General features: G+C 43.8%; 7 non-coding genes across 7 annotated transcripts; all 7 read left to right on the top strand.

Annotated features, from left to right (window-relative positions):
* Nucleotides 1-1969: 1969 nt before the first annotated feature.
* On the top strand, nucleotides 1970-2042 carry trnaf-gaa (transfer RNA phenylalanine (anticodon GAA)). The gene has a single exon. It is a non-coding gene; the product is annotated as a tRNA-Phe (tRNA).
* Nucleotides 2043-7287: 5245 nt separating this feature from the next.
* trnaf-gaa (transfer RNA phenylalanine (anticodon GAA)) lies at nucleotides 7288-7359 on the top strand. Its single transcript has one exon. It is a non-coding gene; the product is annotated as a tRNA-Phe (tRNA).
* Nucleotides 7360-10214: 2855 nt separating this feature from the next.
* trnak-cuu (transfer RNA lysine (anticodon CUU)) lies at nucleotides 10215-10287 on the top strand. The gene has a single exon. It is a non-coding gene; the product is annotated as a tRNA-Lys (tRNA).
* A 1018-nt stretch (nucleotides 10288-11305) lies between these two features.
* On the top strand, nucleotides 11306-11378 carry trnaf-gaa (transfer RNA phenylalanine (anticodon GAA)). Its single transcript has one exon. It is a non-coding gene; the product is annotated as a tRNA-Phe (tRNA).
* A 2858-nt stretch (nucleotides 11379-14236) lies between these two features.
* On the top strand, nucleotides 14237-14309 carry trnak-cuu (transfer RNA lysine (anticodon CUU)). Its single transcript has one exon. It is a non-coding gene; the product is annotated as a tRNA-Lys (tRNA).
* Nucleotides 14310-15327: 1018 nt separating this feature from the next.
* On the top strand, nucleotides 15328-15400 carry trnaf-gaa (transfer RNA phenylalanine (anticodon GAA)). The gene has a single exon. It is a non-coding gene; the product is annotated as a tRNA-Phe (tRNA).
* Nucleotides 15401-19950: 4550 nt separating this feature from the next.
* trnaf-gaa (transfer RNA phenylalanine (anticodon GAA)) lies at nucleotides 19951-20023 on the top strand. Its single transcript has one exon. It is a non-coding gene; the product is annotated as a tRNA-Phe (tRNA).
* Nucleotides 20024-24889: the final 4866 nt, after the last annotated feature.

Genomic DNA, 24889 nt, shown 5'->3' with positions numbered 1-24889 from the left:
TGTTTACCGATACTCTGTATCTCTCGCTGTGTTTACCGATACACTGCATTTCGCTGTGTTTACCGATACTCTGTATCTCTCGCTGTGTTTACCGATACTCTGTATCTCTCGCTGTGTTTACCGATACTCTGTATCTCTCGCTGTGTTTTCCGATACTCTGTATCTCTCGCTGTGTTTACCGATACTCTGTATCTCTCGCTGTGTTTACCGATACTCTGTATCTCTCGCTGTGTTTACCGATACTCTGTATCTCTCGCTGTGTTTACCGATACTCTGTATCTTTTGCTGTGTTTACCGATACTCTGTATCTCTCGCTGTGTTTCCCGATACTCTGTATCTCTCGCTGTGTTTACCGATACACTGTATCTCGCTGTGTTTACCGATACTCTGTATCTCTCGCTGTGTTTACCGATACTCTGTATCTCTCGCTGTGTTTACCGATACTCTGTATCTCTCGCTGTGTTTATCTCTCTGTGTCAATCGTGGGCTGATTCTGAATAAACAATGAATTAAATGAGGAGTTTTGGACAATTCTCCCTCTGACACTGAGGAACCAATGAGCGAAACTTAATTATAAGATATTGTTTATTGTGAAACAGCAAAGAAAACATTGCATTTTGAACGATTGAGGTTCAGTTCTTTGCAAAAAGAAACTGAGACCACAAGGTGTTTGCAACAAGCCGCCTTTTAAGTTGATCAGGCTCGCTAACATTGCAGCACGAGGTGTCGACACCGCGCTGATGATCTTCATGTGTATCCGGGCCTTTCAGACACTTCGTGTGGCACAGGAGCTTTCCAATCCCCTGGACACCGACACATCCGTCGAAGTAGCAGGACCGACATCTCGCCCCCTTTGCCAGACTTCAGCAAATTTAACGCTGAAAATACAAAATAGGACGTGTAGTGAGAGTGCGCTGTTGTTTTATAAAGTGTGGGAGTCCATATATGAGTGCGATGTTTATATATGAACTGTGTGTGTATATATGAGTGTGATGTTTAAGTATGGACAATGGGTGTGTATATATGAGTGTGATATTTATATATGAACTGTGGGTGTGTATATATAAGTGTGATGTTTATATATGAACTGTGGGTGTGTATATATGAGTGTGATATTTATATATGAACTGTGGGAGTCTATATATGAGTGCGATGTTTATATATGAACTGTGGGTGTGTATATATGAGGGTGATATTTATACTTGAACAGTGGGAGTGTATATTTGAGTGCGATGTTTATATATGAACTGTGTGTGAAAATATGAGTGTGATGTTTAAATATGAACAATGGGTGTGTATATATGAGTGTGATATTTATATATGAACTGTGGGTGTGTATATATGAGGGTGATATTTATACATGAACAGTGGGAGTGTATATATGAGTGTGATATTCATATATGAACTGTGGGTGTATATATATGAGGGTGATATTTACACATGAACAGTGGGAGTGTATATGTGAGTGTGATATTTATATATGAACTGTGTGTGTATATATTAGTGCGATGTTTATATATGAACTGTGGGTGTATATATATGAGTGTGATGTTTGTTTATGAACTGTGGGTGTGTATATATTAGTGCGATGTTTATATATGAACTGTGGGTGTGTATATATGAGCGTGATGTTTGCAAATGAACTATAGGTGTATATATATATGAGTGTGATGTTTGTATATGAATTGTGGGTGTGGAAACATGAGTGCGATGTTTATATATGAACTGTGGGTGTTTCTATATGAGTGTGATGTTTATATCTGAATTGCGGGTGTGTATATATGAGTGCGATCTTTATATATGAACTGCGGGTGCGTATATATGAGTGCGATGTTTATATACGAACTGCGGGTGTACACATTTGAGTGCGATGTTTTTATTTGAATTGCGGAATAAACAGGAGCTGCAATTCCTCCTGGGGTTATGTTTTCTTCCAAGACAATGATGTAAAGGGGCACTTTAGCAAGCGGCCAAAATAGCTCAGTTGGGAGAGCGTTAGACTGAAGATCTAAAGGTCCTTGGTTCAATCTCGAGTTTCGGCAGTTTTTGGTTGTTGAGTTTCTTCATCCTTGCTTCGATTTTCGCATTTCATTGCAGTGAAATTTGATACCCGCCACTGAAGGATTGGGGATGAAATAGAGAGGCATCAAGGATGGGAAATATTTTTTCGTCTTGATTTAGTTTTTATTTCTCTGTTACCTTCTGCCTTTTTCTCTTGTTTTTTCTCTCTCGGTGCCGGGGGACAATTTCATTTGATGCATTTGTCCTAAACCGATGCCTTTTCCACATCTCGGGGCGGTCAGACCCTCTCTGTCTGTCTGTTGCTGCTAATGATTATTAATGGGGACAGGCCGCGAGTTAAACGTTTCTCTGCAAACCGGAGATAGAAAAATAAAAAAGAAAGACGTGTTTCTCCGGCCCATGGGCAAAGTTGCAATGGATGTTATTCAATAACACTGTCCCCGTGAATTTGTCTGTGGACCTGTTTGTAAGGCTTGCATTTTAAAAGTTACAAAAACCCGAAATAAATAAAGCAAATTAGAAGAATGGAATTCATGATCATGACATTACGGAATACTCTTTGCAAATGAGCTAACCGGTGGTCCGAACGGCTGTTTAATTAATTGATGTACCTGTATGCTGGTTGGTAACGATTTCTGTACTTGGACCCCGAAATCTCCCTGCTCCTCCACAGTTCCTTTTTTCTCACCATTTAGAAAATAGCCTAATTTATCTTTTTTAGATTTAAAGTGGATCACCTCGCTCTCCCCCACATTGAACTCTATTTGCCGCAGTTTTGCCCACTCACTTAATCGATTAATTCCCACTTTTCAACGTCCTGCTTCCATCTACATGACTTGTTGCGCCACCAGAAGGCTGCGTGTTCAAAACACGGGGTCACCGTTACTTCTCGAGCTGATCGGATTCTGGATCATTCCGGAATGAATATTGTATCTGCTTTTTCTCAATAAACAGAATCTTGCTCTAAAGTCTGCTTCCCTGGTTCCCAAATTTCAGGAAGACGTCTCATTCTGCCCTTGACTTTTGATCATGACCTGCAGTTGAAACTTTTGCAACGAGGGAAATAAGTCGCCAAATCGCTCCACGTGAATCGGAAACGCTTTGGGAAGAAGTTCAGTTCAAACAATCAGGACTTTAAAGGCACCTCAATGACCTGCACTTTCATTGAATGAGTTTTGTTCGCCTCTCGGCTTTCATCTCACTGAAGTGAAGAGTGTGATCGCCTTGTATCTGTCAGCGTGCAAGTGACGAGTTTGGGGTGAGCACGGGTCGTCTTTATTTTTGAAATCTCACCAAGCAACAGGGAAAAGAAACTTCGAATCAAACTGTCCCTGTCAGTGATGAATTGAAGTGAATATCGCTCCAAGCAGATCTGGACAATGAGCAGCGCAGCCGCACAGGAGTCCCAAATCCACCCTCTCGCCACTCGGCAATCACAACTTTACTCCGGCCCAGTATCGCCACGCTGAAATCAAGTATTTCTCGAACACATTTTTTTTAACATCATAGTTACTGGTGTTATAGTGAAGACTACCGTCCGCTTCACTGTAAGTGCAAGAGACAACTTTGTAGACACCGTGTCGTGTCACAGAGCTGCTCCTTGGACCTGCTCATTTCATCTCATCTCATTTTCAGCAAACCTGAATATTACTGGAATATAGAATGGCGAATCACAGCTCAAAAGGTCAATCCTCTCTACCACGAGGGGACTGAGTCTTCCAACATACGGTGGTTAATGGCAAGGTTGGCTTCATGTTCAGAAATAATACAGCACAGATTTTCACTCATGCAAGCTGCACACCCTTTATTTTGGAACATTAAACTGATCGTCAGACAGCAGTTATATTAATCGCGGCAAGCTGAAGCTTTAGCTCGGTGAATTAGTCCTTCAGCAACTACAAAGTTGTGTTTCTGTGGCGCAATTGTTGGTTCAAGCTCCACCCGGTGGACGCTGGGTAGTAACTTTCACCTGAACATTCAATGTCTCGCGTTTCCAGCATTCGAATGTGTGTCCTGTCTGAACGAAAATATACAGGTGAGGTGCCTGAGGATTGGAGGGTAGCAAATGTTGTGCCTTTGTTTAAGAAGGGCGGCAGGGAAAAGCCTGGGAACTACAGAACGGTGAGCCTGACATCTGTAGTGGGTAAGTTGTTAGAGGGTATTCTGAGAGACAGGATCGACTGGCATTTGGAGAGGCAGGGACTGATTAGGAACAGTCAGCATGGTTTTGCGAGTGGAAAATCATGTCTCACGAATTTTATTGAGTTTTTTGAAGGGGTAACCAAGAAGATAGATGAGGGCTGTGCAGTAGACGTGTTCTACATGGACTTTAGCAAAGCCTTTGACAAGGTACCGCATGGTAGGTTGTTACATAAGGTTAAATCTCACGGGATCCAAGGTGAGGTAGCCAATTGGATACAAAATTGGATTGACGACAGAAGACAAAGGGTGGTTGAAGAGGGTTGTTTTTCAAACTGGAGGCCTGTGACCAGCGGTGTGACTCAGGGATCGGTGCTGGGTCCGTTGTTATTTATATTAATGATTTGGATGAGAATTTAGGAGGCATGGTTCGTAAGTTTGCAGATGACACCAAGATTGGTGGAAATGTGGACAGTGAAGAAGGTTATCTAGGATTGCAACGGGGTCTTGATAAATTGGGCCAGTGGGCCGATGAATGGCAGATGGAGTTTAATTTCGATAAATTTGAGGTGATGCATTTTTGGTAGATCGAATCGGGCCAGGTCCTACTCCGTTTATGGTAGGGCGTTGGGGAGAGTTATAGAACAAAGAGATCTAGGAGTAAAGGTTCATAGCTCCTTGAAAGTGGAGTCACAGGTGGAGAGGGTGGTGAAGAAGGCATTCAGCATGCTTGGTTTCATTGGTCAGAACACTGAATACAGGAGTTGGGATGTCTTGTTGAAGTTGTACAAGACATTAGTAAGGCCACACTTGGAATACTGTGTACAGTTCTGGTCACCCTATTATAGAAAGGATATTATTAAACTAGAAAGAGTGCAGAAAAGATTTACTAGGATGGTACCGGGACTTGATGGTTTGACTTATAGGGAGAGGTTAGACAGACTGAGACTTTTTTCCCTGGAGAGTAGGAGGTTAAGGGGTGATCTTAAAGAAGTCTATAAAATAATGAGGGGCACAGATAAGGTAGATTGTCAAAATATTTTCCCAAAGGTAGGGGAGTCTATGACGAGGGGGCATAGATTTAAGGTGAGAGGGGAGAGATACAAAAGGATCCAGAGGGGCAATATTTTCACTCAAAGGGTGGTGAGTGTCTGGAACGAGCTGCCAGAGGCAGTAGTAGAGGTGGGTACAATTTTGTCTTTTAAAAAGCATTTGGACAGTTACACGGGTAAGATGGGTATAGAGGGATATGGGCCAAGTGCAGGCAATTTGGACTAGCTTCGTGGTATAAACTGGGCGACATGGACATGTTGGGCCGAAGGGCCTGTTTCCATATTGTAAACTTCTATGATTCTACACCGTGAACATTGCCAGCTGAGTGCGTCCAATTTTCCACCATTTAATCTGCTGTCTGAAAAATATTCAAAAAAAACGAGATTGGCTTGAAAGAATTCGGATTACTTGTTGTTTCCACAATGAATGACACTCCCTTTATTTTGGAAAAGTGAAATGGTATTCACATTCCGACAGGTTTCAGCTGATTTGTGAGAGATCTTTCAAGGATCAATCTCTGGTTAAGGCGGCCTTTTTATCTCTCTCTCTCTGTTGGCAGAATCCAAAATGAAATTGGAGCTGGACAAATCAAGCAAGAAATCAGGAATCACTTTCGCAAACAAAATACGGCCGGAAGCTGGAACTCTCTCATCCCAAAGGATGTGGATTGAGGCTCAGTTCAAATTTTCAAGTCTGATATTGATAGATCATTTTCTGGTTCGGTTACCAAGGGATATGAGTCCAAGGCGGGGAAACAGAGATGAATTACTGATCACCTCATGATCTAATTGAATGGGCAAGCAGGCTCGAGGGGCTGAATGTTCTTCTCCTGTGCCGATGTTACACTCCTGCTCAGTGCGGGGCTGGGCGACTGGTAAGAGTCATCAGACTTGACTCCAGAATGAAACTCGGGTGTTCAGATTCAGCCACCTTGGGATTGTCGGACAAACTGAACCCCGACAGCAGCGTCACCACCTGCCTCTCTGCAATGATAGGATGAGAAGGAGCCCTGCCGCTGGCCCGGCGAGCTCAGTCGGTAAAGTACGAAATTCCGAACCTCGGGGTCTTGGGTCTAAAGCAAATATTGGGGGTTTTGAGTTCTATTTTTCACAGTGGGTGAAAAAGGTTCAAAGTGCAACCTCTGATCTCCAGTTCATGTAATCCAGTTATTTTAACAGACACAACACTGAGCTGTGTGAAAGGAAACCGTGAGCGTTGCCAAATATCCAGTCCCTCCCGATACTATCTTCTCATTCCCTCCACACGGGACACGGCAGATACCGTTTCAATAGGTTTCATTTCTGCTGTTATTAAAAATGTTGATAGTTAGGATGTGTAATATTAAGAAGATGCCAACTCTGGATCCATTCGCCTCTCTGATACCTCCTGATACCCACTTACCCTCCTTGATTCTCCCTGATCTCCTCATCTTCTCTTGTACCCTCAGAGAGTCCATTATCCTCTTTCAACCTTGTCAGCGCCCTTTACACTCTCTGATACCCGCAGTCCTCACACACAGATACGCCCTGAGAGTCCTTACACTCTCTGATACCCTCTGGCAGTCCTTCGCCTCTGTGAGATCTCAATATACTCTTTGATACCCTCTGACTGCCCGCTCCCCTCTTTGAGCCCCGTGACACACTCTGATGCCCTCTGATAGTACCTTCCCCAATGGATCGCCACTAAGAAGCGATTAGACGCCCTGAGGCCTTCTCAGAACCCATTACCGTCCCTGCTATCAAAGTGCGGTGTAACTTCACAGGTGAATCTACCGGTCTGTGTTCAGGATGAGATCCAGACTTTGATCGGTCGCTGCTGCTTCCGCCTCTGAGAGCTCGATCGGCGGTCGGTACCGATCTTCCTCCCACAAACTGGGTGTGGATGTATGAGTGCGCTGTTGATTTATAAACTTTGATAGTTTACGTATGACAACGATGATTATATATGAACTGTGGGTGTATCTCTACGAGTACGATGTTTATATATGAATTGTGGAATGAACAGGAGGGGCAATTCCTCCTGGGGTTATATTTTCTTCCACGACAATAACACAAAGTAATCGCTGGGTACAGAGCCGAAATAGCTCAGTTGGAAGAGCGTTAGACTGAAGATCTGAAGGTCCTTGGTTCAATCCGAGTTACGGCAGTTTTTGTTTGTTTACTTTCTTCTTCTCTGCTTCGATTCTCGGATTTATTTGCAGTGAAATTTAATTCCCGCCACTGAAAGATTGGGGATTGAATGGAGAGACAAGGATGGGAATTATTTATATCGTTTGTATTTGGCTGTTATTTCACTGTTACCTTCTGCCTTTTTCTCTTGGTTTTGTCTCTCTCGGTGCCAGGTGACTATTTGATTTGTCCGAAACTGTTCCATTTTCCACATCTCGGGGCGGTCAGACCCGCTCTGTCTGTCTGTTGCTGCTGATGATCATTAATGGGAACAGGCCGCGAGTTAAACGTTTATCTGCAAATTGGAGAAAGACAAATCAAAAGAAAGACGTGTTTATCCTGCCCAGGGGCAAAGTTACAACGGATGTAATTCAAAAACGGTCCCCGTGAATTTTTCTGTTGATTTTCTTTTTAAAGGTTCGATTTCAAAAGTTACAAAAACGCGAAATAAATAAAGTAAATTACAAGAATCGAGTCCGTGATCATTATGTTACAGTATACTCTTTGCAAACGAGTTAACCGGCCGTACCAACGGCACATTAGGCTGTTTAATTAATTTTTGTACCTGCAGCGATTTCTGCACTTGGACCCGTAAATCTCTCCGCTCCTCCACAGCACCGAGTTTCTCACCATTTAGAAAATACTCTGATTTATCTTTCTTAGATTTAAAGTGTATGACCTCGGTCTCCCCCACATTGAACTCTATTTCCCGCAGTTTTGTCCACACACTTAATCTATCAATTCCCACTTTTCAATTTCCTGCTACCATCTGCATTACTTCCTGCGTCACCAGAAGGCTGCGTGTTCAAAACACGGGGTAACCGTTGCCTTTAGAGCGGATAGGGTTCTGTATCGTTCCGGAATGAATGTTTCCTCTGCTTTTTCTCAATAAACAGAACCTTGCTCTAAATTCTGGTACTCTGGATCTCAAATTTGAGCAAATCGTTTCATTTTGCCCTCGACTTTTGATCTTGTGCTGCGGATGAAACTTTTGCAAAGAGGGAGAAGAAGTCCTCAAATCGCCCCACGTGTATCTCAAACGCTTTGGGAAGAAGTTCTGTGTAAACAATCAGGAATTTAAAGGCACCTCAATGACCTGCACTTTCATTGAATGACTTTTTTTCGCCATTGGAATCGACGAGAAATCGCTGTCGGCTTTCATCTCACTGAAGTGGAGAGTGTGGCCGCCTTGTATCGGTCAACGTGTTAGTGACGAGTTTGGGTTAAGCACGGGTCGCGTTTATTTCTGAAATCACACCAAGCACCGGGGAAAAGAAACTTAGAATCAAACTGTCCCTGGAAGTGATGAATTGAAGGGAATATCGCTCCAAACAGATCTGGACAATGTGCAGCGCAGCCGCACAGGAGTTACAAATCCACCCTCTCGCCACTCGGCAATCGCATGAACTGAACTTGACTCTGGCCCGTGTCACCGCGCTGAAATCGAGTCTTTCACGGCTACATTTTTTCTTAACATAATAATTACTGGTTTAAGAGTGAAAATTGTCGTCCACTTCACTGTAAGTGCAAGAGACAACTTTGCAGACACCGTGTAGTGTCACAGACCTGCTGGTTTGTCCTGCTCATCTCATCTCATCTCATTTTCCGCAAACCTGAATATTACTGGAACAGAGAATGGCGATTCACAGCTCAAAAATCAATCCTCTCTTCCTCGAGCGGACTGAGTCTTTCAACATACAGGTGTTTAATGGCAAGGTGAGTTTAATTTTCAGAAATTATACAGCACATATTTTCACTTGTGCAAGCTGCACACATTTTATTTTGGAAAAGTAAACTGATTGGAAGAAAGCTGTTACATTGAGCGCGGCAACCTGAAGCTTCAGCTCGATGAATTAGTCCTTGAACATTTGCAAGTTCTGTTTCTGTGGCGCAATTGGTTCGCGCGTTGAGCTGCTAACTGAAAAGTTGGTCGTTCGAACCCACGAGAGAACGCAAAGGCAACCTTTTACATTAACATTCATTGTCTCGCATTTCTTGGGTTCGAATGTGTGTCTTGTCTGCCAGAAAATGTACGGCAAACATTGCCAGCTGAGTGCGTCTGATTTTCCACCATTTATTCTGCGGTTGGATAACAGGCATATGAAAAATATCCAAAAAAACGAGGTTGGCTTGAACGAAGTCGGAATACTTCTTGACAGAGAAGGTTCGAAGGTTGCAAGCGAGCTCCTTCACACTGACATGCATATTTCTGCAGTGAGCGACATCAGACTGTTTCCACAATGAATGTCACTCCCTTTATTTTGGAAAAGTGAAATGGTATTCACATTCCGACTCGTTTCAGTTGATTTGTGAGAGATCGTTAAAGGATCAATCTCCGGTTAAGACGGCCTTTTTCTCTCTCTCTGTTGGCCGAATCCAAAATGAAATTGGAACTGGACGAATCATGCAATAAATCAGGAATCACTTTAGCAAACAAAATACGGCCGAAAGCTGGAACTATCTCATCCCAAAGGATGTGGATTATGGTTCAATTCATAATTTGAAGTCTGATATTGACAGATCGTTTTTCGATTCGGGTACCAAGGAATATGAGTCCAAGACGGAGAAACAGAGATGAATTGCAGATCAACTCATGATCCAATTGAATGGGGCAGCAGTTTCGAGGGGCTGAATGGCCTTCTCTTGTCCCGATGTTCCGATACTGCTCAGCGCGGAGCTGGACGAATGGTAAAAGACATCAGACTAACTCCAGAATGAAAAAACGAGTGTTCAGATGTCGATACCCTGAGATTGTGGAACGAACTGAACTCCTGCAGCAAAGCCAACAGTTGTCTCTCTGCAATGATAAGATGGGAAGAATTTCAGCAGTCGGCCCGGCGAGCTCAGTCGGTAGAGCATGAGACTCTTAATCTCAGGGTCGTGGGTTCGAGCCCCAAGTTGGGCGATTTGTGTTCTACTTTTCACACTCGGTGATAAATTTTTTAAAGTGCAACCTCTTGTCTCCAGATTCGAAACAGGCACAACCCTGAGCTGTGTGAATGGAAACCGTGAGCGTTGCCAAATATCCACTCCCGATCGATTCTACCTTCTCGTTCCCTCCACATGGGACACGGACAGGTTATCGGTTCAATTGGATTCACTTTTTGTTGTTATTAAAAATGTTGAAGGTCAGAAAATGTAATATTTAGGAGATGCCAACGCTGGAACAATTCGCCTCTCTGATACCTCCTGATCCCCCCTTACCCCATTTGATTCTCCCTGTGCTCCTTATCATCGCTGATACGCTCTATCTCTTACCTTCTCCGATACCCTCAGAGAGTCCATGATTCACTTTGAACCTTGTCAGCGCCATTCGCCTGCTCTGATACCTATTGATTGCCCCTTACACAGATGCGCCCTGAGCCGCCTTACACTCTCCCATACTCGGCAGTCATTCCCCTCTCTCAGATCTTAAAACACTCTCTGATGCCATCTGACTGCCCGCTCTCCTCTTTGAGCCCCCTTACACTCTCTGATGCCCTCTGATAGTACCTTCCCCTCTCTGAGATGCCCTTGTCACAATGGATCGCCACTAAGAAGCGATTAGACGCCCTGAGGCCTTCTCAGAAGCAATTACCGTCCCTGCTATCAAAGTGCGGTGTAACTTCACAGGTGGATCTACCGGTCTGTGTCAAGGATGAGATCAAGAGTTTGATCGGTCGCTGCTGCTTCCGCCTCTGAGAGCTCTATCGGCGGTCGGTACCGATCTTCCTCCAATAAACTGGGTGTGGATGTATGAGTGCGCTGTTGATTTATAAACTTTGGTAGTTTACGTATGACAACGATGTTTATATATGAACTGTGGGTGTATCTCTACGAGTTCGATGTTTATATATGAATTGTGGAATGAACAGGAGGGGCAATTCCTCCTGTGGTTATATTTTCTTCCACGACAATAACACAAAGTAAGCGTTGGGTACAGAGCCGAAATAGCTCAGTTTGGAGAGCGTTAGACTGAAGATCTGAAGGTCCTTGGTTCAATCCCGAGTTTCGGCAGTTTTTGTTTGTTTACTTTCTTCTTCCTTGCTTCGATTCTCGGATTTATTTGCAGTGAAATTTAATTCCCGCCACTGAAGGATTGGGGATTGAATAGAGAGACATCAAGGATGGGAAATATTTATATCGTTTGTATTTGGCTGTTATTTCACTGTTACTTTCTGCCTTTTTCTCTTGGTTTTGTCTCTCTCGGTGCCAGGTGACAATTTGATTTGTCCGAAACTGTTCCATTTTCCACATCTCGGGGCGGTCAGACCCGCTCTGTCTGTCTGTTGCTGCTGATGATCATTAATGGGAACAGGCCGCGAGTTAAACGTTTATCTGCAAATTGGAGAAAGACAAATCAAAAGAAAGACGTGTTTATCCTGCCCAGGGGCAAAGTTACAACGGATGTAATTCAAAAAACGGTCCCCGTGAATTTTTCTGTTGATTTTCATTTTAAAGCTTCGATTTCAAAAGTTACAAAAACGCGAAATAAATAAAGTAAATTACAAGAATCGAGTCCGTGATCATTATGTTACAGTGTACTCTTTGCAAACGAGTTAACCGGCCGTACCAACGGCACATTAGGCTGTTTAATTAATTTTTGTAGCTGCAGCGATTTCTGTACTTTGACCCCTAAATCTCTCTGCTCCTCCACAGCACCGAGTTTCTCACCATTTAGAAAATACTCTGATTTATCTTTCTTAGATTTAAAGTGTATGAACTCGGTCTCCCCCACATTGAACACTATTTGCCACAGTTTTGTCCACACACTTAATCTATCAATTCCCACTTTTCAATTTCCTGCTACCATCTGCGTTTCTTCCTGCGTCACCAGAAGGCTGCGTGTTCAAAACACGGGGTAACCGTTGCCTTTAGAGCTGATAGGGTTCTGTATCGTTCCGGAATGAATGTTTCATCTGCTTTTTCTCAATAAACAGAACCTTGCTCTATATTCTGGTTCTCTGGTTCTCAAATTTCAGCAAATCGTTTCATTTTGCCCTCGACTTTTGATCTTGTGCTGCGGATGAAACTTTTGCAAAGAGGGAGAAGAAGTCCCCAAATCGCCCCACGTGTATCTCAAACGTTTTGGGAAGAAGTTCTGTGGAAACAATCAGGAATTTAAAGGCACCTCAATGACCTGCACTTTCATTGAATGACTTTTTTTCGCCATTGGAATCGACGAGAAATCGCTGTCGGCTTTCATCTCACTGAAGTGCAGAGTGTGGCCGCCTTGTATCGGTCAACGTGTTAGTGACGAGTTTGGGTTAAGCACGGGTCGCGTTTATTTCTGAAATCTCACCAAGCACCGGGGAAAAGAAACTTAGAATCAAACTGTCCCTGTAAGTGATGAATTGAAGGGAATATCGCTCCAAACAGATCTGGACAATGTGCAGCGCAGCCGCACAGGAGTTCCAAATCCAACCTCTCACCACTCGGCAATCGCATGAACTGAACTTTACTCTGGCCCGTGTCACCGCGCTGAAATCGAGTCTTTCTCGGCCACATTTTTTCTTAGCATAATAATTACTGGTTTAAGAGTGAAAATTGTCGTCCACTTCACTGTAAATGCAAGAGACAACTTTGTAGACACCGTGTAGTGTCACAGACCTGCTGGTTTGTCCTGCTCATCTCATCTCATCTCATTTTCCGCAAACCTGAATATTACTGGAACAGAGAATGGCGATTCACAGCTCAAAAATCAATCCTCTCTTCCTCGAGCGGACTGAGTCTTTCAACATACAGGTGTTTAATGGCAAGGTGAGTTTAATTTTCAGAAATAATACAGCACAGATTTTCACTCGTGCAAGCTGCACACCCTTTATTTTGGAAAAGTAAACTGATTGGAAGAAAGCTGTTGCATTGAGTGCGGCAACCTGAAGCTTCAGCTCGATGAATTAGTCCTTGAACATTTGCAAGTTCTGTTTCTGTGGCGCAATTGGTTTGCGCGTGCAGCTGGGAACTGAAAAGTTGATCGTTCGAACCCAGTTCGAGGACACGAAGGCAACCTTTTAACTTAACATTCATTGTCTCGCATTTCTTGGATTCGAATGTGTGTCTTGTCTGCCAGAAAATGTACCGCAAACATTGCCAGCTGAGTGCGTCTGATTTTCCACCATTTATTCTGCGGTTGGATAACAGGCATATGAAAAATATCCAAAAAAACGAGGTTGGCTTGAACGAAGTCGGAATACTTCTTGACAGAGAAGGTTCGAAGGTTGCAAGCGAGCTCCTTCACACTGACATGGATATTTCTGCAGTGAGCGACATCAGACTGTTTCCACAATGAATTTCACTCCCTTTATTTTGGAAAAGTGAAATGGTATTCACATTCCGACTGGTTTCAGTTGGTTTGTGAGAGATCGTTAAAGGATCAATCTCCGGTTAAGACGGCCTTTTTCTCTTTCTCTGTTGGCCGAATCCAAAATGAAATTGGAGCTGGACTAATCATGCAGGAAATCAGGAATCACTTTCGCAAACAAAATACGGCCGAAAGCTGGAACTCTCTCATCCCAAAGGATGTGGATTGTGGTTCAATTCATAATTTGAAGTCTGATATTGACAGATCGTTTTTCGATTCGGGTACCAAGGAATATGAGGCCAAGACGGAGAAACAGATGAATTGCAGATCAACTCATGATCTAATTGAATGGGGCAGCAGGTTCGAGGGGCTGAATGGCCTTCTCTTGTCCCGATGTTCCTATACTGCTCAGCGCGGGGCTGGACGAATTGTAAAAGACATCAGACTAACTCCAGAATGAAAAAACGGGTGTTCAGAAGTCGATACCCTGAGATTGTGGAACGAACTGAACTCCTGCAGCAAAGCCAACATCTGTCTCTCTGCAATAATAAGATGGGAAGAATTTCAGTAGTCGGCCCGGCTAGCTCAGTCGGTAGAGCATGAGACTCTTAATCTCAGGGTCGTGGGTTCGAGCCTCACGTTGGGCGATTTGTGTTCAACTTTTCACACTCGGTGATGAATTTTTTAAAGTGCAACCTCTTGTCTCCAGATTCGAAACAGGCACAACCCTGAGCTGTGTGAAAGGAAACCGTGAGCGTTGCCAAATATCCACTCCCTCCCGATTCTACCTTCTCGTTCCCTCCACATGGGACACGGACAGGTTATCGATTCAATTGGATTCACTTTTTGTTGTTATTAAAAATGTTGAAGGTCAGAAAATGTAATATTTAGGAGATGCCAACGCTGGAACAATTCGCCTCTCTGATACCTCCTGATCCCCCCTTACCCTATTTGATTCTCCCTGTGCTCCTTATCATCGCTGATACGCTCTGTCTCTTACCTTCTCCGATACCCTCAGAGAGTCCATGATCCACTTTGAACCTTGTCAGCGCCATTAACCTGCTCTGATACCTATTGATTTCCCCTTACACAGATGCGCCCTGAGCCGCCTTACACTCTCCCATACTCGGCAGTCCTTCCCCTCTCTCAGATCTTAATACACTCTCTGATGCCATCTGACTGCCCGCTCTCCTCTTCGAGCCCCCTTACACTCTCTGATGCCCTCTGATAGTACCTTCCCCTCTCTGAGATGCCCTTGCCCCAATGGATCGCCACTAAGAAAAGATTAGACGCCCTGAGGCCTTCTCAGAACCAATTACCGTCCCTGCTATCAAAGTGCGGTGTAACTTCACAGGTGGATCTACCGGTCTGTGATAAGGATGAGATCAAGAGTTTCATCGGTCGCTGCTGCTTCCGCCTCTGAGAGCTCTGTCGGCAGTCGGTACCGATCTTTCTCCCATAAACTGGGTGTGGATGTATGAGTGCGCTGTTGATTTATAAACTTTGGTAGTTTACGTATGACAACGATGTTGATATATGAACTGTGGGTGTATCTCTATGAGTACGATGTTTATATATGAATTGTGGAATGAACAGGAGGGGCAATTCCTCCTGGGGTTATATTTTCTTCCACGACAATAACATAAAGTAAGCGTTGGGTGTAGAACCGAAATAGCTCAGTTGGGAGAGCGTTCGACTGAAGATCTGAAGGTCCTTGATTCAATCCCGAGTTTCGGCAGCTTTTGTTTGTTTACTTTCTTCTTCCTTGCTTCGATTCTCGGATTTATTTGCAGTGAAATTTCATTCCCGCCACTGAAGGATTGGGGATTGAATGGAGAGACAAGGATGGGAATTATTTATATCGTTTGTATTTGGCTGTTATTTCACTGTTACCTTCTGCCTTCTTATTTCACTGTTACCTTCTGCCTTTTTCTCTTGGTTTTGTCTCTCTCGGTGCCAGGTGACTATTTGATTTGTCCGAAACTGATCCATTTTCCACATCTCGGGGCGGTCAGACCCGCTCTGTCTGTCTGTTGCTGCTGATGATCATTAATGGGAACAGGCCGCGAGTTAAACGTTTATCTGCAAAGTGGAGAAAGACAAATCAAAAGAAAGACGTGTTTATCCTGCCCAGGGGCAAAGTTACAACGGATGTAATTCAAAAACGGTCCCCGTGAATTTTTCTGTGGATTTTCTTTTTAAAGCTTCGATTTCAAAAGTTACAAAAACGCGAAATAAATAAAGTAAATTACAAGAATCGAGTCCGTGATCATTATGTTACAGTATACTCTTTGCAAACGAGTTAACCGGCCGTACCAACGGTACATTAGGCTGTTTAATTATTTTTTGTACCTGCAGCGATTTCTGCACTTTGACCCCTAAATCTCTCTGCTCCTCCACAGCACCGAGTTTCTCACCATTTCGAAAATACTCTGATTTACCTTTCTTAGATTTAAAGTGTATGACCTCGGTCTTCCCCACATTGAACTCTATTTGTCACAGTTTTGTCCACACACTTAATCTATCAATTCCCACTTTTCAATTTCCTGCTACCATCTGCGTTACTTCCTGTGTCACCAGAAGGCTGCGTGTTCAAAACACGGGGTAACCGTTGCCTTTAGAGCTGATAGGATTCTGTATCGTTCCGGAATGAATGTTTCATCTGCTTTTTCTCAATGAACAGAACCTTGCTCTAAATTCTGGTTATCTGGTTCTCAAATTTCAGCAAATCGTTTCATTTTGCCCTCGACTTTTGATCTTGTGCTGCGGATGAAACTTTTGCAAAGAGGGAGAAGAAGTCCCCAAATCGCCCCACGTGTATCTCAAACGCTTTGGGAAGAAGTTCTGTGGAAACAATCAGGAATTTAAAGGCACCTCAATGACCTGCACTTTCATTGAATGACTTTTTTTCGACATTGGAATCGACGTGAAATCGCTGTCGGCTTTCATCTCACTGAAGTGCAGAGTGTGGCCGCCTTGTATCGGTCAACGTGTTAGTGACGAGTTTGGGTTAAGCACGGGTCGCGTTTATTTCTGAAATCTCACCAAGCACCGGGAAAAAGAAACTTAGAATCAAACTGTCCCTGGAAGTGATGAATTGAAGGGAATATCGTTCCAAACAGATCTGGACAATGCGCAGCGCAGCCGCACAGGAGTTACAAATCCAACCTCTCACCACTCGGCAATCGCATTAACTGAACTTTGCTCCGGCCCGTGTCACCGCGCTGAAATCGAGTCTTTCTCGGCCACATTTTTTCTGAAAATAATAATTACTGGTTGAAGAGTGAAAATTGTCGTCCACTTCACTGTAAGTGCAAGGGACAACTTTGTAGACACCGTGTAGTGTCACAGACCTGCTGGTTTGTCCTGCTCATTTCATCTCATCTCATTTTCAGCAAACCTGAATATTACTGGAACAGAGAATGGCGAATCACAGCTCAAAAATCAATCCTCTCTTCCACGAGGGGCTGAGTCTTTCAACATACAAGTGTTTAATGGCAAGTTGAGTTTAATTTTCAGAAATAATACAGCACAGATTTTGACTCGTGCAAGCTGCACACATTTTATTTTGGAAAAGTAAACTGATTGGAAGAAAGCTGTTACATTGAGTGCGGCAACCTGAAGCGTCAGCTCGATGAATTAGTCCTTGAACATTTGCAAGCTCTGTTTCTTTGGCGCAATTGGTTCGCGCGTTCGGCTGCTAACTGAAAAGTTGGTGGTTTGAACCCACCCGGGGACGCTGAAGCTAAATTTTACGTTAACATTCATCGTTTCGCATTTCTTCGGTTCGAATGTGTGTCTCGTCTGCCAGAAAATGTACCCCAAACATTGCCAGCTGTATTGCGTCTGATTTTCCACCATTTATTCTGCGGTTGGATCACAGGCATCGGAAAAATATCCAAAAAAAACGAGATTAGCTTCAACGAAGTCGGAATACTTCTTGACAGAAAAGGTTCGAAGGTTGCAGGCGAGCTCCTTCAGACTGAATCACACTGACATGGATAATTCTGCAGTGTGCGACAGCAGACTGTTTCCACAATGAATGTCACTCCCTTTATTTTCGAAAAGTGAAATGGTATTCACATTCCGACAGTTTTCAGTTGATTTGTTAGAGATCGTTAAAGGATCAATCGCAGGTTAAGGCGGCCTTTTTCTCTCTCTCTGTTGGCCGAATCCAAAATAAAATTGGAGCTGGACTAATCAGGCAAGAAATCAGGAATCACTTTAGCAAACAAAATACGGCCGAAAGCTGGAACTCTCTCATCCCAAAGGATATGGATTGAGGCTCAATTCAAATTTTCAAATCTGATATTGATAGATCTTTTTCCGGTTCGGTTACCAAGGGATATGAGTCCAAGGCGGGGAAACATTGATGAATTATTGGTCACTTCATGATCTAATTGAATGAGACAGCAGGTTCGAGGGGCTGAATGGTCTTCTCCTGTAATGCATTTCCTCTCCTGCTCAACGCGGGGCTGGGCGACTGGTAAAAGGCATCAGACTGACTCTAGAATGAAAAGCGGGTGTTCAGATTCAGCCACCTTGGGATTGTCGGACAAACTGAACCCCTACAGCAACGTCACCACCTGCCTCTCTGCAATAATAGTATGAGAAGGAGCCCTGCCGCTGGCCCGGCTAGCTCAGTCGGTAAAGCACGAAATTCCTAATCTCAGGGTCTGTGGGTTTAAACCACAGATTGGACGTTTTGTGTTCTATTTTTCACAATGGGTGATGAAAGGTTCAAAGTGCAATCTCTTATCTCCAGTTCATGAAATCCAGTTATTTAAAAAAAAACACTGGGCTGTGTGAAAGGAAACCGTGAGCGTTGCCAAATATCCAGTCCCGCCCGATACTATCTTCTCATTCCCTCCACATGGGACACGGCAGATACCGTTTCAATCGGCTTCATTTTTGCTGTTATTAAAAATGTTGATGCTGAGAAAGTGTAATATTTAGAAGATGCCAACTCTGGATCCATTCGCCTCTCTCATACCTCCTGAGCCCACCTTACCCTCTTTGATTCTCCCTGAGCTCCTTATCTTCTCTGATACCCTCAGAGATTCCATTGTCCTCTTTCAACCTTGTCAGCGCCCTTTACACTCTCTGATACCCGCTGAGTGCCCTTCACCCACTGATACTCCCTCAGAGTCATTAATCTCTCTGATACCCTCTGGCAGTCCTTCCCCTCTCTGAGACCTCAATATATTCTCTGATACTTTCTGATGTTCCCCTCCCCTCTCCGAGCCCCGTTACACTCTCTGATGCCCTCTGGCTGTCCCGTCCCCTCTCTGAGATCCCCTTACACTCTAAGATGCCCTCTGAAAGTTCCTTGTTTCTCTGTGAGATCCCCTTGCCGCCAGTGCATCGCCACTAAGTAGCCATTAGAAGCTCTGAACCCTTCTCAGAACCCATTACCCTCCCTGATACCCAAGTGCGGTGTAATTTCACAGGTGGATCTACCGGTCTGTGTTAAGGATGAGATCCAGAGTTTGTTCGGTCGCTGTTGCTTCCGCCTTTCCAACTCCGAAAGCTCCACCGGCGGTCGGTACCGATCTTCCTCCTATAAACTGGGTGTGGATTTGTGAGTGCGCTGTTGTTTGATAAACTGTGAGTTTATATATGACAGCGATGTTTATATATCAACTCTGGGTTTGTATTTATAATTGTGATGTTTTTATATGAAGTATGGGTTTGATTGGATTAGTGTAATGTTTATGTATTAACTGTCGGTGTGTATATATGAGTGCGATGTTTATGTATGAACTGTGGGTGTGTATATATGAGTGCGGTGTTTATATCTTGAACTGTGGGTGTGTATATATGAGTGTGATGTTTATATATGAACTGTGGGTGTGTATATATGAGTGCGGTGTTTATATATGAACTGTGGGTGTCTGTATATGAGTGTAATGTTTATATATGAACTGTGGGAGTGTATATATGAGTGTGATGTTTATATATGAAATGTGGGTGTGTCTATATGAGTGTGATGTTTGTATATGAACAATAGGAGTGCATATATGAGTGTGATATTTATATATGATCTGCGGGTGTACATATATGAGTGCGATGTTTATCTATGAACTATGGGCGTATATATATGAGCGTGATGTCTAAGTATGAAATATGGGTGTATATATATGAGTGTGATGTTTATACATGAACTGTGGGTGTGTATATATGAGTGCGATGTTTTTATATGAATTGCGGAATGAGCAGGAGGGGCAATTCCGCCTGGGGTTATGTTTTCTTCCAAGACAATGACATAAAGTAAAATTTTGATATGGCGCTGAAATAGCTCAGTTGGGAGAGCGTTAGACTGAAGATCTAAAGGTCCTTGGTTCAATCCCGAGTTTCGGCAGTTTTTGGTTTCGTTTTTTCTTCCTTGCTTTTCAGTGAAATTTAATACCCCCCACTGACGGATTGGGGATGGAATGGAGAGACATCGGGGATGGAATAGAGAGACATCAAGGATGAAATTTTCGAAGAGAGGGAGAAGTCCCCAAATCGCTCAACCTGAATCTCAAACGCTTTGGGAAGAAGTTTAGTCCAAACAATCAGGAATTTAAAGGCACCTCAGTGACCTGCACTTTCTTTGAATGAGTTTTGTTCGCCTTTGCATTCGACCGTGAAATCGCTCTCGGTTTTCATCTCAATTAACCAGATTGGAGCCGCGTTGTATCTGTCAGCGTGTAAGTGACGAGTTTGGGGTAAGCACCGGTCACCTTTATTTTTGAAATCTCACCAGGCACCCGAGAAAAGGAACTTAGAATCAAACTGTCCCTGTCAGTGATGAATTGAAGGGAATATCGCTACAAGCAGATCTGGACAACTCGTAGTGCAGCCGGACACGAGTTCCAAATCCACCCTCTCGCCACTCGGCAATCGCATTAACTGAACTTTACTCTGACCCAGTATCACCGCGCTGAAATCAAGTCTTTCTCGGTTACATTTTTTCTTAATGTCACATTTAATGGTTTAAGAGTGAAAACCGCCGTCCGCTTCACTGTAAGTGGAAGAGACCACTTTGTAGACACCCTGTAGTGTCACAGACCTGCTCGTTGGACCTGCTCATTTCAACTCCTCTCATTTTCTGCAAATTTGATTACGGAAATCGAGAATGGTGAATCACAGCTGGAAAAATCAATCCTCTCTACTACTGGGGGACTGAGTCTTCCAACCTACAGGCATTTAGGGGCAAGGGGAGTTTGATTTTCAGAAATAAGACAGCACAAGCTGCACACCCTTTATGATGGAAAAGTAAACTGATAGTAAGACAGCTGTCATATTGATCGCTGCAAGCTGAAGCTTTAGCTCGGTGAATTACCGATTCAGGATCTGCACTGTGATCTCTCTGTGGCGCAAATGGATAGTGCGTTCGGCTATTTAACTGAAAAAATTGTGATTCAAACCCACCTGGTGACGACTGGGTAACTTTTACCTTAACATTCATTGCCTCACATTTCCAAGTTTCGAATGTGTCTCTTATCAGCAAGAAAATGTACCGTAAACATTGCCAGCTGAGCGTCGCTGGTATTGCACCATTTGATCTGCGGTCGATAACAGGCATCTGAACAATATCCAAAAAACCGAGATTGGCTTGAAGGAAATCGGTATATTTCTTTCCAGACAAGGTTCAAAAGGAGGAATCACTGTTAAAGTAAAATAGTTTTCATATTCCGACAGGTTTCAGTTTATTTTTGAAAGATCATTAAAGGATCCTGCATCGCTGCCTCCGTTAATACCAACAGCTCGAAGCCGCATTGTTTGCGCAGCAACAATCTAATCAGTTTTCCGCTGTTCCCCAGCTCCCCGAGTGAGTGAGGCCGTGACAACAGCAACATTGTCCGGCCCTGCTCTCTCCAATCACCGGCTGCCGACGGAAAGCAGCGAATGCAGTCTCAGACCGAGTTTTGCTGCCTCTCCCTGGGAAAATGAATACCACGGCCCGATCAAACCTCCACATACACAGGAGCACGGGCACAGGAAAATCCGGGGAGATTGCATTCTGGTCACTTGGTCTTCCAGCAGGATTTACCAAGAACCAGAGAGAGTGAAACGGTAATCAGGCCCTCCTGAGAAAATCAGGGTCATTAAACTAAAGCTTTTGGAGTCAGGATGACTGAATGGTTTAAGGCACTGCGTTCAGGTTGTAGTTTCCCTTTGGAGGTGTGGGTTTGAATCGCACTTCTGACGTTCAGTCCTTTACAATTACAAAACTATTTTTGTGCCCTCGGCTGGAGGTGATTTTTCTGCTCAGTTGATTTGTTCCTTCCAGAAAACCAACCGGACATCCGTCCCCGGCAGGTTTGTTTTTATTTGTTGTTAGAATGTGTATTGTTGGGGGTCAGCAGAACACGGCCCGTGGAATCAATCCACTGTGGCATTGAGCAGTATTGGCCAATACCATAGACAATAGCCTCATCTGGCTAAATGGGGAATCCAGAAGTAGTTAACTGCAATTGCGATTATTAAATAAAAACATGAGTAATAGGCACAGACTTTGTGCCTGTGATCTCAACACTAAAATTCGCATGACGTATGCATGTGAACTTTAACCCTTTCTTGTGTTGTTGATAAAATTGTAAGATGGAAAGCAGAGTGTGCGAGTGTTTTGATCGTTGTGAGGAATTTACTTCCTCGGGTACTGAATGGTGGGAGATGTGTGTTATGAGATATAAACATATGAAGTACATCTCACTGTATATTGTGTGTGTGTAAAATGTTTTCTACTTAAATCCCTTCATGTGGCTCAAAGGGTATCGCCAAAGCCACACCTGCAGCTTGTCAGCAATTTCTATCGGATCACACTGGCATAGAGCATGGCCGAGTTTTATTTATATTCGTTCATGGGATGTGGGCGCCGCTGGCGAGGCCGGCATTTATTGCCCATCCCTAATTGCCCTTGAGAAGGTGGTGGTGAGCCGCCTTCTTGAACCGCTGCAGTCTGTGTGGTGACGGTTCTCCCACTGTGCTGTTCGGAAGGGAGTTCCAGGATTTTGACCCAGCGATGATGAAGGAACGGCGGTATATTTCCAAGTCGGGATGGTGTGTGACTTGGAGGGGAATGTGCAGGTGGTGTTGTTCCCATGTGCCTGCTGCTCTTGTCCTTCTAGGTGGTAGAGGTCGGTGTGAAGTCGCACCCCCAGCTTTGGAAGACAGCGAAACTTTACACTGGCTGCACGAAGCAAGTAACAGCTCTTGGTTGATCCAGATGCATGATTCTCGCTGAGGGGCTTCAGTTGATTAATATCCGAAAGTTCAACGTTCAAATGCCCGATGAGCCTTGATGTCCCACTAATTTGAGTGAAAAGACAGCAATTGGCTTCTGACATCTTTTCAGTATTGCTGTTGGTAGGATTGAATTACATGCAGAGCATGTTTGAGCTCCAGAGGACAGAGTGCTGAAGTTCTCAGGGCGCAACACATGTAAAGTAAATAAAATGTCTCAAGATGATGAAGAGATTGATGCTGAATGTGAATTTCCCCCAGGTCGGGCGGTCTCATTGATATTAGATGACGGGATAAAGAACGACATATCGAAGTTTGCCGATGGCCCCAAAATGGGGAGCGTTGTAAGCAGTGTAGATGAACGCATAACATTCCAGAGAAACATTAATATAATAAATGAATGGCCAAAACCGTGGCAAATGGATTTCAATTTTGGCAAGTGTGAGGTCATCCACTTTGGACTTCACAAAGATAGATCAGAATACTTTACAAAAGGTGAAAAATTCGAAACTGTGGAGTTCCAAAGGAACTTAAGTTTCCATGTACATAGATCAATAACATGTCAAGGACAGGTACAGGAAATAATCAAAAAGGCTAATGGAATGGTGGCCTATATATTTAGAGGACTAGAATAAAAGGGAATAGACGTTATTCTAGAGCTACACAAAGCTCTGGTTGGACCAAACCTGGAGTACTCTGTTCAGTTCTGGACACCGAACCTTAGGAAGGATATACTGTCCTTGGACGGAGTGCAGTGTAGATTTACCAGAATGATACCTGGACTCTAAGCGTTAAATTGCTAGGAGAGATTACACAAACTATGGTTCTATTCCCTGCAATTTAGTCGATTAAAGGCTGATGTGATCGAAATTATCAAGGTATTAAGAGGAACTGATGGGGTAGTTGCAAAGAAACTATTTCCGCTGGTTGAGGTCTCTAGGACTTGGGGGCATTGCCTAAACATTAGAGTCAGGACTTTCAGGAGTGAAGTTATGACACACTTCGACAAGCAAAGGGAGGTAGAAGTCTCTTCCACAAACGGCAGTTGATGCGAGCTAAATTGTTAATTTCAAACTCGTGATTGAGAGATTTTTGTTAACCAAAGGTATTTAGAGATATGGGACTAAGGCGGGTTCAGGGAGTTCGGTCACAACTCAGCCATGATCTCATTGAGTTGCGGAACAGGCTGGAAGGACCAAACACCAAACTCCTGTTCCGAAGTTCCTCCTTGGTGCCGAATGCAAAATGATCGTGCATTGGCTGGGAATCGAACCCGGCTGTCCCGCGTGGTAGTCAAGAATTCTACCCCTGAAGCACCAATGCTGGCTTGTGTAGTGCTTGCATGTTTCTAAATGGAATCCTGTCTGAACGAACATGCCGTTTTGCAGCTGCGATGGCCGAGTGGTCAAAGCTGTTGTCTCAAAACTCCAATGGGGTTTCCCTGCCTCGGTTTGAATTCGGCTCGCAGTGCTTCGGCTTACAGTTCTCTTCAATGCTCAAATACATTAAATGGAATTAATTGACCGCGTTTACCTCTCTCTCAGCATGAGAGACACTTCAAAAGTGGCCGGTGCTTTTAAACGGTCGTCCAGTCTTCTCTTCTAAGATTTCAAGACCCGAGAAGGAATCTTTCCAAATCTCTAACTTAAATTCTGCTAGTTTGCAAAACCTGACATTTATACTCTTTATTTTATTTGCATGCATCTCTCCATCTTTCCCTGTCTCTGTCTCTTGTCTCTCTGTGTGACCCCTGATAGACTTCTCAGACTTCCTTGAACGGCGAAGGCTCATCTCACCTGCTACACCAGCAGAGAAGTGTAAAAAAAGGCACTGAGACGGTTGGAAAAGTAAAGGTGCAACCCAGCTGCTGCAGCTATTGTCTACACACTTCAGTCTCTTCGCTCTCACAGTGAAACAAAGCACCAATTTGATTGAAGTATACTTATGGTAGAGTGTATGTTATCACGATGCCGAGACAGACGGCAATCATAACATA

Source organism: Heptranchias perlo, chromosome 20 (genome assembly GCF_035084215.1).
Source record: "Heptranchias perlo isolate sHepPer1 chromosome 20, sHepPer1.hap1, whole genome shotgun sequence".
NCBI classification, from domain to species: domain Eukaryota; kingdom Metazoa; phylum Chordata; class Chondrichthyes; order Hexanchiformes; family Hexanchidae; genus Heptranchias; species Heptranchias perlo.
Note: the sequence above shows the minus strand (reverse complement) of the source record. Positions and strands in the feature narration are given on the sequence as shown.